A 5,785-nucleotide genomic window follows, 5' to 3' on the forward strand; every position below is an offset into this window, starting at 1 on the left:
TTTAAAATATAAAAAATCTAAAATATAATTAAAATAATTATTGAGTTCTAACAGAATGTTTAATTATTATATTTATAAAAAAAATATATTATTAAATCAATAATAATTTTTTATTAAATCTAAATTTGTTGGGTCATGGACCAGCATCTTCCTAAATCGAAACGTGGCGCTGGCTGTTACGCTATAAGGGAAATAAAGTTGCGCCTTCACCAAGGCAATTGCTTTTGGCGTAGTGGTAAACGCTTGATCCTAACAATTGGTATCAGAGCAGGTCACGAGTTCGAATTCTATGGTGTGCATAATATGCCCAAGGTGTGCATAATTATGAGAAAGGCATGCTGTGCAGCCATTGACTTCTAGTGAAGCTCTTGTTAGTGCTGGCAGATGCTGGGGGGGATTGTTGGGTCATGGACCAGCATCTTCCTAAATCGAAACGTGGCGCTGGCTGCTACGCTATAAGGGAAATAAAGTTGCGCCTTCACCAAGGCAATTGCTTTTGGCGTAGTGGTAAGCGCTTGATTCTAACAAAATTAAATTATAATAAAAAATTGAATTAAAGAAGTTACACCAAAAAACGAGAATTATTAAATAGTTAATTTGATACTGATATCGATTTATTTTTTTTTCAAATTTTTATGTTATCTTCAAATTTATATTCATTCAAAAATAAAAATATTATCGTTTCAAAACCACATAAAATCGTTTTATATCGATAGAAACAGAATAAAAACTAAATATTAATTTTGTGTAATAGTGAACTAATTGACTTGTTCCATTTTGATTTCATTATCGAACATCAAAGAATACAATTTTCCATTTTGATCTTCATTGCATCTCTTGCTTTTGCAATCGGTTTGACCTGCGTATTCACTAGTGATAAGTACATATTACATGCCTAATCATTACTCAAGTATGTTTTTGGTTAAATTATTTAGTTAGGGTAGATTTGGCGCAACATATTTTCAATATATCACTTAAACTTCAAGATAGTTTGTTGATACTTTTATCAGTTATAACTGCGGTGTTTTTTTCTTTCTTTACTCAAGTATTCAAATTAAATTCTTAAAGATAATATATATTTTATTAGTGAAATATGATTAATTAAAAGTTTCAACAAACTATAGTACATGGAGAGCCTCTTACTGTACATACAGAGCCTCTACATAGTACATGCAGAGCCTCTTATTGTAGTCCTTAGGACTTAGTCTTTTGAATCGGGCTGGACCAAGAGCTCTCATGCAGAAGACATCAAGAGACAGAGCTCTTACTCAAGAGTTAAGTGTCTCATATACAGAGCCTGTGCTGTATTCCAAGGAACGACAAGGCTTAAACACCAAAAAGGTTAAGTGCTTGATGTAGAGCTTCACTTCAGACACTAAGCCTCTACATAGTACATGCAAAGCCTCTTACTTTACATGCAGAGCCTCTTACTGTACATGTAGAGCCTCTTACTGTAGTCCTTAGGACTTAGTCTTTTGAAACGGGCTGGACCAAGACCTCTCATGTAGAAGACATCAAGACAGAGCTCTTACTCAAGAGTTAAGTGTCTCATATACGAAGCCCGTGCTGTATTCCAAGGAAGGACAAGGCTTAAACGTCAAAAAGGTTAAGTGCTTGATGCAGAGCTTCACTCCAGACATAGATCTCTATATAGTACATGTAAGTCTCTACATAGCACATGCAGAGCCTCTTACTGTATATGCAGAGCCTCTTACTGTAGTCCTTAGGACTTAGTCTTTTGAAGGGTGCTAGACCAAGAGCTATCATATAGAAGACATCAACAGACAGAGCTCTTACTCAAGGGTTAAGTGTCTTATATACAAAGCTCGTGTTGTATTCCAAGGATGATCAAGACTTAAACACCAAAAAGGTTAAGTGCTTGATGCAGAGCTTCACTCCAGACACAGAGCCTGTACATAGTACATGCAGAGCCTCTTACTATACATGCAGAGACTCTACATAGTACATACAGAGCCTCTTACTGTACATGTAGAGACTCTACATAGTACACGCAGAGCCTCTTATTGTACATGCAGAGCCTCTATATAGTACATGCAGAGCCTCTTACTGTAGTTTTTAGGACTTAGTCTTTTGAAGCGGGCTAGACCAAGAGCTCTCATGTAGAAGACATCAAGAGACAGAGCTCTTACTCAAGAGTTAAGTGTCTCATGTACATAGTTAATGTCCAGAGTTTTTCTCATTTAAAATACCCCGTGTAAACATAGGGTCGAACCTAGTATATATATATATATATATATATATAAGTAAAACCTTCGGGTGATGAGGTGGCACCATGAAAATTATAAAAGTAAAACATTGGGGTATTTAGGTAGTACAATGAGAACTGAGTATTCTCAAATGGTGAATTGTGGTTGAGTTTTAGTTGTCCTACATTAGTGAAGAGTTGAAAGATTTGAAAAAAGTGAAGTGTATAAAAAGATGGAATGGTGTCTTTGTGTTGATTAATGAGGTTTGTCTCTTAGGGTTGTCTTATTTTGTATGACCCTCTTTAAAATTTATGACCATGGTTGGGATCAAAACCAACCAAATAGAAAAATCTTTATCTTTATATATATAAAAGAAAACCTTGGGGTATTGAGGTGACATCATGAGAATTGAGTATTCTCAAATGGTGAATTGTTGTTGAGTTTTAGTTGTCCCACATTGATGAAGAGTTAAAAAATTTGAACAAAGTAATGTGTATAAGAAAGGTGGATGACCGTCTTTGAAATCTATGCTGTTTGGAATCAAAAACCAACTAAATGGTAAAAATTATAGTGCAAATATAAAAGTGAAACCAAGGATGATAATTTGACAACATGAGGTAGTTATTTATCAGTCGTATTGATGTTAATACTATCACGGTTTGACACACCCCTCTAATTACAATTCAAATATTATAGAATGTTACGAAAAAGTGTAATATTTTTATCAGTTTTATATCTGATATGTGGGTTATCAACCCCACTTGATATTAATTTTATTTTTTATGAGGGAAAATCCATTATCTTAGCTTGATGATGTGGTTCTTCATGCATCGCATTGGACTTTCACTATTGTTGCTACAACTTACGCACTCCTCTAATTTTCACTAGAAATATTATAGAACGTTTCTTTTTTGTAACTTCAAAAAAGAGATTTTAATTAAATTTGTTATAAAATTAAAATCGTGATTTTGTCACCTTAGATGAGATTTCAATTAAAACTATGACTTCTAATTAAAGAAATTACTAACATTATTCAAACATTTGTAGAGTACTTTGCAACACCATTCTCGAGCATAGTTAGATAACTTAAATTAACATATGGTTCTAAGATTGTTGTCAAATCCTCTTAAAAACTTTTAATGTTAATGAGTATTTGCCACTCACATTTGTCTAATAGAAGAGTACTTCAAATTTTAGTCTATAACATTCCTTTTGAAGACGATATTATCGCTACAGCGCAATGCGCGGTTAGAAAACCAATTTTATATAATAGAGAGACAAAATGGTAGCAAATATCCCACGCCGTTTATTAGAGTCGTACAGAAAAATAAGTTTGGTGGGTGGTGTATTTGCTTTGAATCATTTTCAAGTTGAACAAATGTATTGTGACTGCCCGACATACCAACGATACAATTTTGTCCACAATGGATGGATGATTCTTATCAGCAAGAATACAAAGCTTACTCCATTAGCAAGTGATATTGGAAGTGGATTTGCATTTTATCCATTGGTGCCGTCAATTAAAACTTGTGGAGGATAAGACCACTAAGAAAATACCGAATGGTACATCTAAACTATCAATTAAAATTACAAATTTTATTTTATTTTTTTGTTAACCCATAATTTTTGTTTATGTTTTTAAGCATATGAATAACATTGTTTAGATATTGTTGGGAAAATCATCGCGGGAGGACGAGTAAGATATGTACGTCATGAACATGTATTTCGATTTGGTTCATGTGAAATTTTTCTACAAGATGCAACGTAAGTATATAAATTACATTAATAGATACTAAATAACACACACATACAAACATCTATACTTACGTAGTTAACTTATTATTACAGATTTTAAAAGCGTTCATTTTATGAACAGGGGGTATATGATAAAGATGAATTTGATTGACACTCCACGTACACGTTCTGTGAGGATCGCTCGTGCAATCAAAGATAAATCTATAATATATGCATCTCGACTTAAACTTATCCATAAGAAGTCAAGTACGTTACAAGTTAATTTCTATATAATCTTTTTTGTGCACCGTTATTTAAAAGTAATGAATCTAATAATTTATATTATTTATATAATTTTCAGTGAATATTTTGAGTTCTACAAAGTTAACCAGAGTTTGAACCACAGATGTCAGAAGTGGATAACATTAGACTGCTATCATCAAGTATAAAAATATGTGGATAATCAAGACTATTATCATGTTTTATTCGTTTTTTGTTATGATAACATTTAGTGATAAACTTTTGGTAATGACTTTTATTTTATATTTTGTGTAATTACATTTGGTGATTATATTTGGTATTTGTTGTCTTTATATATATATATATATATATATATATATATATATATATATATATGGGCACGTTCAAATGAAAACCGTACATTTCTAAGAAACCGTGTAAACCAATTTCGACCAATAGGAAAATTTCATTTTTTTTAATTAAAATTAATCAATAAAGGTATTTCAGTCATTTACAATATTTTCTATTAAATATGAAAATTATTAATAAATCTTAATTAAGGAAACATAATAAAGGAAATTGTATAAATGGTAACATTTAAATATTTAATTATATTATAATATTAAAAATTTGAATTTCATATATTGTAATCTTTAAGAATCAGCAAACGGGTCTTGACGAAACAATTGAAGTGTACAATGAAATCATCAAATCGTAGATGAACAAAAAAAATCCAGAAATGAAACAGGTTTCATGAACGTGAAACTGGTTCATGTTGCAAATAAATTATGTGAACCGAAACATTTTCATGGTGAACTCGTTGCATTGATTGTGTAGTTGATCCATTTAGTTGGTGAAGAGGAAAATGAAACCGGTACATTCTGTATTTGAGGCGTCATGAACTAAGTGAATGATGAAACGAGGAAATGATTTTAATCTGCTACAGAATCTTGAAGATTGTAACCTGCTCCAAAATCTTGAAGATTGTAAGGCTTAAAGAAATGAATCCATCAAATCAGTGGTGAAATAAGAAAATTACTGTACATGAAATAGGTTTCATGAAAGTGAAACTGGTTCATGGCGTTCTTGAGCATGACTAGTGAAACGGTTGCATAATGTATTTGGTTCGTCATGAAATAATTGAATGATGAAACGGATACATGAAGAAACTACTCCAGAATCTTGAAGATTGTAATATGTTTTAGAATCTTTAAGATTGCAAGGCTTAAAGGAATTAATGCATCAAACCAGGAACGAAAGGAAGAAAATAATTTTGCATAAAAAAAGATTCATGAAAGTAAACTAATCTTGGAAGAAAATAATTTTGCATGAAAAAAGATTCATGAAAGTAAACTAATCTTGGAATAAAATAATTTTTGCATGAAAAAAGATTCATGAAAGATCGAGTAGGATGTTACCAAATATTAAATTTTGTTTACCATTTATGCCCTTACTGTTGAAATAAAATAAATTTTTAATATATATTTTTATTTAATTTCCTAAAATAAAGTAAACTAATTTTGACGATTGATCAAGAAAATGGATGGATGAGATTGGTTTACACGGTTTGCACAAATGTGGCCGGTTTTTATTTGAACGCTCCT

At 31.6% G+C, this 5,785-nt stretch overlaps 1 non-coding gene across 1 annotated transcript; it reads left to right on the top strand.

Annotated features, from left to right (window-relative positions):
* Window positions 1-2,894: 2,894 nt before the first annotated feature.
* On the top strand, window positions 2,895-3,082 carry LOC112526217. Its single transcript, XR_003070547.1, has one exon. It is a non-coding gene; the product is annotated as a U2 spliceosomal RNA (small nuclear RNA).
* Window positions 3,083-5,785: the final 2,703 nt, after the last annotated feature.

The sequence above is a fragment of the Cynara cardunculus genome (genome assembly GCF_001531365.2).
Source record: "Cynara cardunculus var. scolymus isolate 2C chromosome LG 13, CcrdV1, whole genome shotgun sequence".
Lineage (NCBI taxonomy): Eukaryota > Viridiplantae > Streptophyta > Magnoliopsida > Asterales > Asteraceae > Cynara > Cynara cardunculus.